The sequence below is a fragment of the Macaca thibetana genome, chromosome 7 (assembly GCF_024542745.1).
Source record: "Macaca thibetana thibetana isolate TM-01 chromosome 7, ASM2454274v1, whole genome shotgun sequence".
NCBI classification, from domain to species: domain Eukaryota; kingdom Metazoa; phylum Chordata; class Mammalia; order Primates; family Cercopithecidae; genus Macaca; species Macaca thibetana.
The window spans coordinates 53292498-53306756 of NC_065584.1; the positions used below are offsets into that span (position 1 = coordinate 53292498).

The window sequence follows — 14259 nt, forward strand, 5'->3', positions numbered from 1 at the left end:
TATATAAGAAACTTGAACTTCCTCTGGGCATTTGCTCCAGGGGAATAGCAATTTTATCACTTGTTCAAATATTATTTGTGTACTTAAAAAAAATAGTTGATAACCTCAGAGTGCCCTACAGATTAAGACTGGATTGAAGCCAAATTATAGTCAGGCATCACTTAACAATAGAGATACATTCTGAGAAACGTGTTATTAGCCCATTCCATTGTTGTGTTAACATCATAGATTGTACTTATTCAAACCTAGAAGATATAGCCTACTACACACCTAGGCTATATTGTATAGCCTATTGCTCCTAGGCTATTAATCTGGATAGTCTGTTACTGTCCTGAATACTATAGGCAATTATAACACTGTGGTAAGAATTTACATATCTAAACATATCCAAACATAGAAAAAGTACAGTATAAAAGATAAAACATGGTACATTTGTATAGGTCACTCACCATGAATGGGGCTTGCAGGACTGGAAATTGCTTTGGGTGAGTCAGTGAGTGAGTGGTGGGTGAATGTGAAGGCCTAGGACATTTCCACCCACTACTGTAGACTTTATAAATATTATACACTTGAGCTACACTAAATTTATTAAAACATTTTTTCGTCGGTAATAAATTAACCTTAGCTCACTGTAACCTTTTTACTTTATAAACTTAAAAAGTTTTTTTTTAAAGTTTTGACTCTTTTGTAATAACATTTAGCTTAAAATACAAAAACACAAAACATTGTACAGCTATACAAAAATATTTCTTTTCTTTATATTCTTAGTCAATAAGCTTTTTTTTTTTTTTTTTTTTTTTTTTTTTTTGAGACAAGGTCTTGCTCTGTTGCCAAGGCTGGAGTGCAGTGGTGCGATCATGGCTCACTACAGCCTGGAGCTCCCAGGCTCAAGTGATCCTCCTACTTCAGCCTCCTGAGTAGCTGGGACCACAGGTGTGGCCACCATGCCCAGCTAATTTTTAATTTTTTTGTAGAGATGAGGTCTTGCCCTGTTGCCCAGGCTGGTCTCAAACTCCTGGGCTCAAGTGATCCTCCTGTCTCAGTCTCCTGAAGTTCTGGGATTATAGGCATGAACCATTGCACCAGTTTTTTTCTTTTTCTATTATAAACTTTTTTTTTTCCTTTAAAAACTTTTTTGTTAAAAACTAAGACACAAACACACACATTAGCCTCGGCCTACGCAGAGTCAGGATCATCAATATCACTGCCTTCTACCTCCACAGCTTGTCCAATAGAAGGTCTTCAGGGGCAAGAATGTGTACAGAGCTGTCATCTCCTATGATAACACTACCTTCTTCTAGAATACATCCTGAAGGACCTGCCTGAGGCTTTTACAGTTAATTATTTTTATAAGTAGAAGGAGTACACTCTAAAATAACAATAAAACATATAGTATAGTAAATATATAAACCAGTAATACAGTCATTTGTTATCATTAACAAGTCTTATGTACTGTACATAATCTTATGTGCTACACTTTTATACAACTGGCAGCACAGCAGGTTTGTTTCCATCAGCATCACCACAAACATGTAAGTTAACATATAGTAGCTATGTAGACAGCTGTGATATCATCAGGTGAAAGGAATATTTCAGCCCCATTATAATCTTATGCGACCACTATTGTATACTCGGTCTGTCATTAACTGAATTACACAGTGCGTAACTGTATCTGCATACTTTCTTTCCTTAAAATAATTATCAAAAAATATTTTTTGGAGCTGGCTGGAAGTGACTCACACCTATAATCCCAGTGCTTTGGGAGGCTGAGGTGGGAGGGTCACTTGAGCACAGGAGTTCAAGTTTGAGGATGCAGTGAACTATGTTCACACCACTACACTCCAGCGTGGGTGACAGAGGGAGAGCAAAACCCTGTCTGTGGGAAAAAAAAAAAAAAAGGATAAAAAAATTTTTTTTTAAACTATGGAACACATGGTAAATATAGAGACATAAAAATGGGGGAAATTTTCATTGCACCATTTAATCACATTAACAATTTAATATACATGAGTTTCCTTTCAATCTGTTTTCATGTATTTAAAAAAGATATTGTATAGGGTATGTATCCAATTTCATATTATGAGTAACACAATATAAACATTCAGGATTAAAAAACATGTAATTGTAGTTAGTCTAATAGTATTTTTGAGTGTACATAACATGATTTACTTAGTAATTCCCTTATTGTTTGATATTTTGATGATTCAAACTATTGCTAGAGATATTTTTGTATGCTTTTTTTTAATATATAGAAAATATCTATTTTCTATGCTTAGGATTATTTTGAAGATGCTTATTATACGGAACTAGACTCCCAGCTACTAGGGACAAGGGAGGCTTGCCAACATTCAATACTTCCATTTATTTAAAGTATTGCCTAATTTAATTGATCCAAATGGCTGTCTTTATTTTTCAGTTTGTTTCCTTTGATTACTAGAGGAGTGTTGACCATTTTTTCCCAAGATTTTTTATGTTTTTTTCATGGTTTTTAATCAATCACAATGTAAATAGTGTGATACTGTCCTTTGTCCATTCATAAACTGGGGTTTAGTGGCACTGACTTTAGTGAGCTTTCAATGTACTTAACACTTGGTCTTTGTCTTTTTTTGCTGGTGATATTTCTGTTTCCCGTTTTTTTTTTTTTTTTTGAGACAGAGTCTCTCTCTGTCACCAAGCTGGAGTGCAGTGGCGCAATCTCAGCTCACTGGAACCTCCGCCTCCTGGGTTCAAGCGATTCTCTTGCCTCAGTCTCCCAAGTAGCTGAGACTACAGGCATGCGCCACCATGTCAGGCTAATTTTTGTATTTTTAGTAGAGATGGGGTTTCACCATGTTGGTCAGTCTGGTCTGAAACTCCTGACCTCAAGTGATCTGCCCGCCTTGGCCTCCCAAAATGCTGGGATTAGAGGCATGAGCCACCACGCCCGGCCTCTGTTTCCTTTCCTTTTTTATTTTGGTGTTTTATGTTTATAATTTTTATGCATAGTTGAATCTGTTTGTTGGGTATTCGTTATTTTTAATTGTTTTTTTGGGGGGTGTAATTTACCAATGTTTAGTTCAGGAAGTATGCCCATGCTCGGAACTCTTCTGCGTTCTGTCATTTTCTGGCTAGCCTTGGATTCATCTAAGTATAAGCTATCACTAGAGAATTTACATTAATAATGTACCTCAACAAAGGTCTAACACTGTTACAAATATTTTTCTCAATAATTTGGGGTGACTCCTGTAAAAAGTACACACTTCTTACATGGAATGGGGTCTTTTTCTGGAATAATTATCTTAATATGTGGATAACTTTATTGATTCTTGTAACTCATCTGTAGTTATAATGATTACAACTTTACAGAATGTGTTTCAAATCTGGTAAGGTTAGTTTCTTTTCACCTTTCCTTATTTTTAAATATTTGTTTGGTATTTTCATTATTTAATCTTAAGGTGATCTTTAGAATAATTTTGTTCCAAATCTCTTAGGGATTTTGATTGCAACCATGGTAATACAGATTAATTTGAGAGAAAAATGACATCTTTATAAACTTCAACCATGGAAAATCTTTTATTTAGGCCTTTTATTTTTCTCAATGAGGTAGTAAAATGTTTTTCACATTGATAGCACACATTCCTGTTGAAGCTTCTGGCTATTCATTTTAATCAAGCTCTTAAGATTGCCGGGAATAAAGATTCACTTGGGTAACTTTTAGTCCTGGGATTAACTACGAGATTACTCATCATGGTAAAGAGACTGAACCTAGGGGTGACTGTACAGCCAAGCCTCATAGGAATTTGAATGTGGGGGCGGGTGCGGTGGCTCATATCTGTAATCCTAGCACTTTGTGAGGCCAAGGCAGGTGGATCACCTGAGGTCAGGAGTTCGAGACCAGCATGCCCAACATGGCGAAACCCTGTTTCTACTAAACATACAAAAAATTAGCCGGGCGTGGTGGCGGGCGCCTATAATCCCAGCTACTCAGGAGGCTGCGGCAGCAGAAGAATAGCTTGAACCCAGGAGACAGAGATTGCAGTGAGCCGAGATCGTGCCACTGCACTCCAGCCTGGACGACAAGAGCAAAACTCCATCTCAAAAAGAAAAGAAAAGAAAAGAAAAGAAAAGAAAAGAAAAGAAAAGAAAAGAAAAGAAATTCGAATGTTTCGAATGTGGCCTGGGAACTGGAAGCATCCAGGTGTAGTTGCAGACTCGGTTTTCTCATTTTCGCTTCAGATGCAAAAGTTTGTTGATCACTTGTCATTAGAGTAATAAATCATTTCCCTGTCTAGTTCCACCATTCCTGCAGACAAATCACCTCACCCTCTACTGCCTTTAATAGTTTCTTCATCTCATTGCTTTGCGTTTATTCAAAACCAACCTGCTTTCCCCTCACTCACAGCCTATTTTAGTACTCCTGCCTCATTGCCTCTCTTGGAATATAAATTCTCTTTAATACTTTTAGGCCTGGGCTGGTAATAGCTTCTGGCTATTGGGGCCACAGTGTACCGCCCCTTATTAGTTTCCTCCCACCTTGCCCACATCCTTGCAAACAGTTCAGTGCATTGCAATGTGTTGCATGACTGGGCTGGCACCTGCCTCAGGCCTATCCTGCCTAGGATGCAGCCAGTCTTCCATAGGTAAGACTGCTTATAATGCTGGAAGTGAGCAGTGCAATCTCATCACTGTTTTTCTGGCCTGTGGGGCTGCCTCTCTGAGAAACAGAAATGGAATTGGTCTAATTAAATTAGAGGAAAACGGTTCTTCTTTTAAAATCATAACATTTTTACTTAAAAAAGTTACAAATGTTCCTAATAATAGAAGTATATAAAACTTTAATGGCCGGACACAGTGGCTTACACATGTAATCCCAGCACTTTGGGAGGCTGAGACAGGAGGACTGCTTGAGCCCAGGAGTTTGAGACCTGGGTAACATAGCAAGACCCCATATTTACAGAACATTAAAAGATTAGCTGGGTGTGGTGGTGTGTGCCTGTAGTCCCAGCTACTTGGGAGGCTGAGGTGGGAGGATCACTTGAGCCTGAGAGATAGAGGCTGCAGTGAGCCATGATAGCACCACTGCACTCCAGCCTGGGTCAAAGAGTGAGACCCTGTTTCAGAAAAAAAAAAAAAGGAAATTAAAAGTCTACAATTTAAAGATTAATCACAAAAGAGTGTAAAATTTAAAGATTAATGGCTGAGCACAGTGTTTCACACCTATAATCCCAGCACTTTGGGAGGCCAAGGTAGATGGATCACAAGGTCAGGCGTTTGGGACCAGCCCGACCAACATAGTGAAACCCCATCTCTACTAAAAATACAAAAAATTAGCTGGGCGTGGTGGTGGGTGTCTGTAATCCCAGCTACTCGGGAGACTGAGGTGGGAGAATCGCTTGAACTGAGGAGGCGGAGGTTGCAGTGAGCCGAAATGTCAGCACTGCAGTCCAGCCCAGGTGACAGTGGGAGACTCCATCTCAAAAAAAATAAAAAATGAGAATAAAAAATTTTTAAAGAGTAACAAAGATAAAACATACACCCATGCATCATTATCCAACCTAATTACTACACATAGAAGCACTGAGAAGGGTTCTCAGCATCAACTGAATGGCACCTCCATGCACTAGGACATGATGTTTTACAAATGCAGAAGTTTGCTCTTTTTTTGTTTTCTGAGCCAGTTAAGGTACTAGACTCCCAAAGTCAAGTTTTATGATGCTTCAGGGTCTAAAGAGGTTGGCCTAAATTGACATGAACAGGAGATGTAAGTGGCAACCAGACAGTGACATCAAACATATTTGCAATAGTCTGAATGTTTATGTTCCTGCCCAAATTCTTCTGTTGAAATCCTAAACCCCTGAAGTGATGGTATTAGGAGGTGGGGACTTTGGGAAGTGATTAGGTCGTGAGGGTGGTGCCCTTCTGACTGGAGTTGGTGTACTTATGAAATAGGTTCAAGGGAGTTCATTTGCCCCTTCTACCACGTGAGGACACAGCTAGAAGGCTTTATTTATAAATCAGAAATTGGGCTCTCACCAGATACCGAATTTGCCAGCTCCTTGAGCTTGGACTTCCCAGCTTCCAGAACTATGACATATATAGCAGCCTAAACAGACTAAGGAACGATTGAACCTTTGACTATTATTGATTCTGAATAGCTTCCCACCTTTTTTTTTTTTTTTTTAAGACCGGTCTCATGCTGTCACCCAGGGTGGAGTTCAGTGGCACAATCTTGGCTCACTGCAACTTCAACCTCTTGGGCTCAAGTGATCCTCCCACTTCAGCCTCCTGAGTAGCTGCGACTACAGGTGTGCGCGCACCACTATGCCTGGCTGAGTTTTGTATTTTTAGTAGAGACAGGGTTTTCACCCCATGTTGCTCAGGCTGGTTTGAACTCCTGGGTCCAAGCAATCTGCCTGCCTTGGCCTTCCAAAGTGCAGGGACTACAGGTGTGAGCCACCATGGCCACATTCTTTTTAGAAAGGCAAGCAAGTGCCTGTCGGGGAAGTGGGCTGCTTCTGCTTAAATGTGGTTTTGATCTACTCATAACTTCTATTATTAGGGTTTCAGCTTAGTCTGGGATTGCGCATACTCCTGGGCTCTGGTGACTGCTTTCTCTTTGAGTATCTCTTCACCTGTTGCCTTGCTCACAGTTACTGAGTGTCCTTGTATGTCTCACATTCAAACTCCCCAAGAGACAACAGATCTGTGTGTTCTGCTCAGGGGTGCGTATGGCAGATGCATCTGCTGAGGCAGAGCATCACAGAGGTGGCCTCCATCACTGCTGCTGTGTCCTTGCTCCTGAGGAGCTGGTGGTTTGATTGGCAGGTCCAGACACAGCCTGGTTCAATCAGCTGTCACAGGATGGTTGCATGGTCGGTTTTCCTCAGAAGGCACTATGAGTTTGGCAAGCCTTCATAACCTAATGAACTTCTCTTCAAGTTAGTGAATGTCTGGACATGACCTTGGATTTCTTTCTGGGTGTGGATAAATGTCTTTCTCCTAAATATACATTTTTTTCACTTGGGCTCTGAATCTCACCTCCTCCCTTTTTATCTTTGCCTTTGCATTGAAGTTTTCTTTCGTCAAACATATTGAGTCTGTTGTCTTCTTGGCAGGGATTACTGTCAATTCTATTTATCTGAGCTAAGTAAGCACATTCATACCTCATTGAATCCTTAAAACAACTTTATGAGGTAGGTGTTACTATCTTCCACATTTTTCAGAGAATGAAACATACTTTGAGAGTCAGAGTTACTTCCCCAAGGTCACTCTAGAGTTATGAGTAGAGCAGTGACTTTTGACTCCAGTGGTGCCCTTTTAACCCTCGGCAATGCTTCCCCACAGCTGGTTTCAATGTCGATGTCTCGTTTATCCTTAATAAGGAACTGGTGGTGATGACTCAACCCATGTGGATAGGGGAACAGTTTAGGTGGTAGCTTGATTCTTCTATTTGCAGCTCCTGGGGATCTGCTAGAAGGTCCTACATTGTAGTCTCATTTCCCATTTACTAGGCTGGTATTCAGAAGCTTTTATTATTCATAGAGTTTTTTGGTTTTGATTATGTTTGTGTTCAAAGTTAAAATTCAGAGTCTTTATGGATCAATGTTTCTGGAAAGCTTGGCATCCATCTTAGGTGCTCTGCAAGCTGCTGGCTGCCAGCTTAATTTAAGCCCATGCTGTGGTTTGAATGTGTCCCCTCCAAAATTCATGTTGAAACTTAATCCCCATTGTGGTGGTATTAGGAGCTGAGGCCTTTTGGGAAGTGATTAAGTTATGAGGGCTCTGCTTTTACAAATGGATTCATGTTTTATGAAAAGGCTGGAGGGAACTAGCTTGGGCTCTTTTTGCCCCTTCCTTTCTTTCCATCAGGTGAGGACAGAGTGTTTCTTCCCTTCAGGGGATGCAACAATAAGGCGCCATCTTGGAAGGAGACAGCAGCCCTCACCAGACAACAATCCTGCTGGTGCCTGAATCTTAGACTTATCAGCTTTGAGAATTGTGAGAAATAAATGTATGTTGTTTATAAATTATTCAGTGTAGCAGCACAAATGGACTAAGACAGCCCAGAAATTGCTGCATGATGCTGTAAGGTCGAGTTTGCTAAGGTGGGTATAGGTTCCTATGTGGGTTCAACACTCTCTGAGTTCTGTGGCCCCTGAAAGCTGCCCCTGGGCCTGAGATAATGTTGTTACCATAAGGATGTGCCACTGGAAAGAGGCACAACACATGCTAGTCACTCAGAGGCTCTCAGGTTCTGGGTCACTGGCATTCCAGAGTCTTTTAAAAGGCTATTTGCAAAGGCTGCAATTCCTTCCTAGCTCCTCTACTTCCGAGTGTGTCCTTATGGTCTACCTCCGTAGAATGATAAAACCTAGGCATGACTCTTTTCCTTGCAACCCCAATGAGCCTGACTAACCCACTCACACATCAAATGGTAAAATATTCAATGAAGGAAATTAGAGGGCAGTCTGTCCCATAGAATCATTCGGTTTCTTTCAAAGATTTTAAAACTTCTTTCATTCAACAAAGAGGACATTCAGTTTACAATTTCAGGAAATCAAATGTGCAAAACTACCAAAAATAAGATTGAGTACTCCCTGGTACTTAAAAGGTGGCTAAATCATTTCTTGAACTAATTACTGGTGTTTTCCCCTTGTGTTCCTCTCTCCTCCACACTTTGACGGTGATCAATCCCTTTAGGCTTCCTTGCCTTGAGAATTTTTGCAGGAAGGACAGAAAGAAGAAGCCATCTGATTAACAGCTCTTCTTGCCTCTTGTGAAAGCCCTCATTGCACTGAAGAGAATTTCCTAGGTGTCCCAGAGCAGGAGGATGGTGAGTGAAGGCTTTTGGGGGTTCAGGAGAAAGGAGAGAGCAGCTAATTTCCTAAACTGGGAAGGGATCAGAGAGAGATCTGTGAGTCCGCAGGCAGTAAGGACCTGTCTCCTGTTCTATAGGCTGTGGGGAGGCAGTAGCATCAAAGAAAGGATGCCAAACAAAGGCACCCTGGGGTGCCTGGATGTACCAGAGTTCCCAAACTTGGCAAAGATTCTAATATTTGCCCATTCTGCTACAGTGATCACATACATTTCCAGGACATTAGTATGACTCTCAGGAGGGAGGCCACCAGTAGTGCCTGAGACAGAATTTTTCACTAATCCACTGGAAAGGGAATGGGAATTGGAATAAAGCTACTTAAACATAATAAAAGAATATAGCACCTTCGCCATAACCCAGCAGTTTCACTCCTACGTATCTGCCCAAAAGAAAATAAATATTCAGAAAAAGACATGTATAAGAATGTATGTTACAGATTTGTCCATAATAGCTCCAGATTAAAAATAGCCCAGATGTCCATAAATAGGAGAACAGATAAACAAATTGTGATATATTCATACAGTGGAATGTTACAGAGCAATGAAAAAAAGCCCTATGAAAACAACAAGAAGGGTGAATCTCAGAAATATGTTGAATGAAAGAAGCCAGACAAGAGTACATACTATATAATTTCAATGATATGATGCTCTAGAAAAGACAAATCTAATCTATAATGCCAGAAAGCAGATGAGTGGTTGCCTTGGGCTGTGGGTTAGGAAGCACTGTGGTGGAAATTTTTGGGATATTGTAAAGGTTGAACATTTTGATTGTGGGCGGGTGAGTGTATAATTTTCCATACACTCATGGACTGTGCCCTTAAAATGGGTAAATTTTATTTTCCATAAACTATACCTTAATACAGTTGATTTTTAAAAAGTGAATCAACTGCTGATACATGCAGCAATATGGATGAATATTGAAGAGAAAAGATTACTCTGAGCCAAAACAAGGCAGACATAAAGAATATATATCATATGAATCCATTTAGTGAAGCTGAAGGACCCGTAAAACTCATCTACGGTGCTAGAAAGTGGAACAGTTGTTGCCTAGGGGGTGGGTCATGAGGAAACTTTGTGGGGTGATGGAAATGTTCTGTCTTTAGGAGGGAGGTTACATAGATGTATATGTGTATTGAAACTCCTTGAATTTCACTTAAGATCTGTGCATTTCACCATCTTTAAACTATGTGGCTTATGAAAGACACATAAAAAATAGGAACAATAGGCCTGGCGTGGCGGCTCACCCCTGTTATCCCAGCACTTCAGGAGGCTGAGGTGGGTGGATCACCTGAGGTCAGGAGTTCGAGACTAGCCTGGCCAACACGGTGAAACCCCATCTCTACTAAAAATACAAAAAAAATTAGCTGGGCCTGATGGCACGTGCCTGTAATCCCAGCTACTCAGGAGGCTGAGGCAGGAGAATTGCTTGAACCTGGAAGGCGGAGGTTGCAGTAAGCCAAGATCACGCCACGGTACTCCAGCCTGGGGGACAGAGTGAGACTCTGTCTCAAAAAATAAACAAACAAATAAATTAGCCGGGCACGGTGGCGGGCACCTGAAATCCCAGCTACTCAGGAGGCTGTGGCAGGAGAATTACTTGACCTGGGAGGCAGAGGTTGCAGTGATCGTGCCACTGCACTCCAGCCTGGGGAATAGAGTGAGACTGTCTCAAAAAAACAAACAAACAAAAGACCACCAATAAAGCGACTTTTTTTGCTCATATGAAATTGTTGACTAAGTCATTTCTGTACATTAACTGCCTTCATCATGGTTGTGTAACAGGCACTCCCAGTGCAAAGGGCAGAGTGGATGACACAGCCACCAATATTGAGAAACCACATTCTGCTGGACAGCCTGAAGCTCTCTACTTGCACACTGCTGTAACCCAAGGTTTTGGAAATGTACATAGTGAGCAGAAAAAAACATGAACACATTGTCAGCTCTGCCACAGACAGAAAACAACTGAGAATCATACATTGTTCTGGAGGGGCAGAGCTACCTTTTCTCAAAACCTTGGGCCTGGGAAGGTCTTCTCTTCTGAGCATGTGGCATAGGGGGCATGAAACCTTGAACAAACTCTGACCTCTGCCAACAAGAAAGAAGTGGGGGTGGGTTTGGAGGCAACCAATACTTTCGGTTACACATCCCATTTTCCCCAGCTTCACAACTATTCTTTCCAAGTCTTATGTCCGAGTCACATGTCTAGATCCATAGCCCACCCATAACCACTGCTAATTACCAGGCGAAATTGCTTCTTTCCCATATACGCAAACCTCTTCTGGAAGACTGGGGACTGCTGACCCACAGTCTTCTGTGCCCAGGGTTCTTTCCTCTTAGAAGTGCCTCATTATTCAAGGCAAGGGCCCAGATCCTCCGAAAGCATAGTGGATTGCATATGGCATTTGTAACTGGGATGAGATGTTCTCCTATTATTCTCCCTTTGTGGGAGTCCTCATGTTAGTTGATTGAGGGTAAATTTACACCAGTGCAGAGCTTTCCCTTTAATGTTACCACCATGTCTCTAAGCATCTTACGCCCCCACCTGCCCTGCCCTTGGTGCTGGAGGAGTGCTGGGCAGAGTGCCAAGCCTCACTCCCACCTGGATGATCAGTGGTGAAGTATGGCCTGCTTTCAATTGGCAGAAACCCTGAGCTGAGCTGCCAACCAACTCCCTGGAGTTTGGCAAGGTGATGCTTGTTTCCTTAGAGCCTTGCAAGTTTCCTGAGGTCACGTTCTCCTAACTGCTCAGCGCTTCCCCCTTCCCTTCCTCAATACCGGCTTTATCTAGTTGGCCGGGGGTGTGGGGTGGGGCTGGAAAATTTCTCAGGTGTGTACATGAACTTTTTCTGTGTTTTTCTTAGACTAGATGCTTTGTATCTGCGGGCTTTGTCTTCCAGGGCTCCAAGCAGCTGACTTGTGTCTAGCTGTCCAGATTGGGGACATGGCTAGCGGGGGCAGTGATGGTAAATTGATGGAAAGAATTTGAACAAAGGAATTTGAGGGAAGGAGGAGGGGAGAGAGCGAGAACAAGCATATAAATTAATCCTTCTTTGAAATATTATCCAGCCCATTCATACATACAGTCAAAGCAGGAACTTAATTCAGTATTTACTGCAAAAGAATTTTGGGCTAAAAGAATTAATGCAAATTCCAAAGAATACTAGGAATTGTTTGAACACAGAGGGTATAGATTTCTCACTGTCCATAATGGTCCACCAAAATGTCAAATAAACTCATTATTTTCCTCACTACCTTGTCTATGGTTGGTTGATCCAATTAGCTCTTTATCCTCATTCAAAAGGGTGTATTCTCCAACAGATTATAGCTGCTTAATATTGTCTAAAATGTTGCTGTCCAATAGAACTTTCTATGTTGGAGGTATCCTATATCTATGCTGTCTAATACAGTAGCCACATGAGGCTATTGAATACTGGAAATATGAGCACTGGAAATATGGCTAGTGTAGCTGAGGAAGTGAATTTTTAATTTTATTTAATTAATTTGTTTTTATTTTTTAATTAAAACAATTTTTTTGGAAACAAGGTCTCACTCTGTCACCCATGTTGGGGTGCAGTGGCGCAACCATGGCTCACTGAAGCCTCCAACCTCATGGCCTCAAGTGATCCTCCTGCCTCGGCTTCCTAAAGTGTTAGAATTGCAGGTGTGCATTACCTTGCCCAGTTTAAATTAATTTAAATTTAAAGTCACATGACTAGTGGCTCCTATATTAGACAGCACAAGTCTAAAGTTGACCTGTGTGCTCTGGTAATATGTGAAGGGGGCTTCATCCCACTGCAGCTTATATGACTGTGTGAATCAGTCAGCACTCCACCTGGCATAGAACAGGTGCTCAATAAACCTTTGTTGAACTACCTAAAATGCTACCCTTGAAGAAAGTTGGTGGGGGAACCTGGGTTTTATGTAACCGCAGTAGTAGGGGTTGAGGCAGGCAAAATTCCTCTTACAAATCTCCTCTTCCTCCTCAGGTGAAATAGGGGTAGCCCCTTCTAATTAAGGGTGGGTGCCTGGGAGATAGTTTCATTCTATGAGGTAAGGTGATAGCCTAGTCACGAGACAGGGAAAATATATATTTCAAGGGAAGCTGTAGGAAAGCTTGTTGCCAAAAGGTAGGATTTCTTCGTATCTGGTGATGAAACATAATTTCCCAAGTTGTAGATGGGATTCATCTGGAAAAAGGGGGTTGGATCTCATGTTTTGGCTTGAGTAGTTCCTTGCAAACTCTCTTTCCCCTGAGCCCAGGAAGCTGCATCTGCCTTTCATTAGATTGTGAGTTCTCCTGCATGAATATTGCCCAATGCTGTGTTCTGCCATGCCCCAGTGGCCTAAAGTACTGAATCAAATCATATTTGCTTCCTTCCTCTCTTTCACCAGGGCATCCAGTTAATGAAGTTCAGCTGAGCTTGTCTCCCAACTACTATAAAACATGTTTACCCCTTTCCTTCCCAGCTTCCACTGCTCTAGTTCAGATCCATAGCAACTTATGCTTGGACCATTGCTGTGGGCCCCTGTTTCCAATCTAACACTCCTCTAATCAGGGTCATTGTGCACAGTTGGGCAGTTTGTGTATTGCACATGGGTGCCTGGCCAAGAAGGTTGGTGGGGCTGAAGTATAGCCTGCATTCCTACACTCTGGTGTGGGCCTCTGTCCATCTGGAGAAAGTAACTTTACAAAAAATGTTATTGGATTTTATTTTATTTTATTTTTTTAAAAAAGAAATAGAGATGAGCTCTCATTACATTGCCCAGGGTGGTCTCGAACTCCTAAGCTCAAGTAATCCCCCTGCCTTGGCCTCCCAAAGTGGTAGGATTACAGGCATGAGCCACTGTGCCTGGCCAAAAGTAACTTAATAATTTGCACATAGGTGCCACATAATCCTGGTTGTACAGGCCTGTACTGTCCAATACACTAGTCACATTTTACTTAAAGTGATGTGAAATTTAAAGTTCGGTTCCTCAGTCATGCTAGACAATTTGCAAGTGCACGATGGCCACATGTGGCTAGTGGCTACTGTATTGGGCAATGTAGGTATAGAAAATTTTCACGATCACAGAAAATTCTATCACACAACACTGGACAGACCCTACTTCTAGACTATTCTGTGCAATATGCTAGGTGAACGATCTTTAATGCAAATCTAAACATAGTCTTCTTTTGCTCAAAAGCCTTCAATGATTTTCACTTCCATCAGCAGCAGTTAATAGAGTTCTTTTTTCTTTTAAAAATGGTTGTAATGGAAAATTAATCAATTGTGAATCTATTTTGTGTGTTACAACCAGTATTAAAAACAAAAAAGTAGCAAAAGAGAGTAGAAGGGAAAGTACTTACGGATCATTAGCACAGTTTTGTGAAATTTTTGTTTTGGTTATATCTATATTTCTTTGCCT

General features: G+C 41.3%; 1 protein-coding gene across 1 annotated transcript in view; it reads right to left on the reverse strand.

Annotated features, from left to right (window-relative positions):
• Window positions 1–14259, reverse strand: part of CGRRF1 (cell growth regulator with ring finger domain 1) — a 1085659-nt gene that overhangs the window by 96757 nt on the left and 974643 nt on the right. The window lies entirely within an intron of this gene.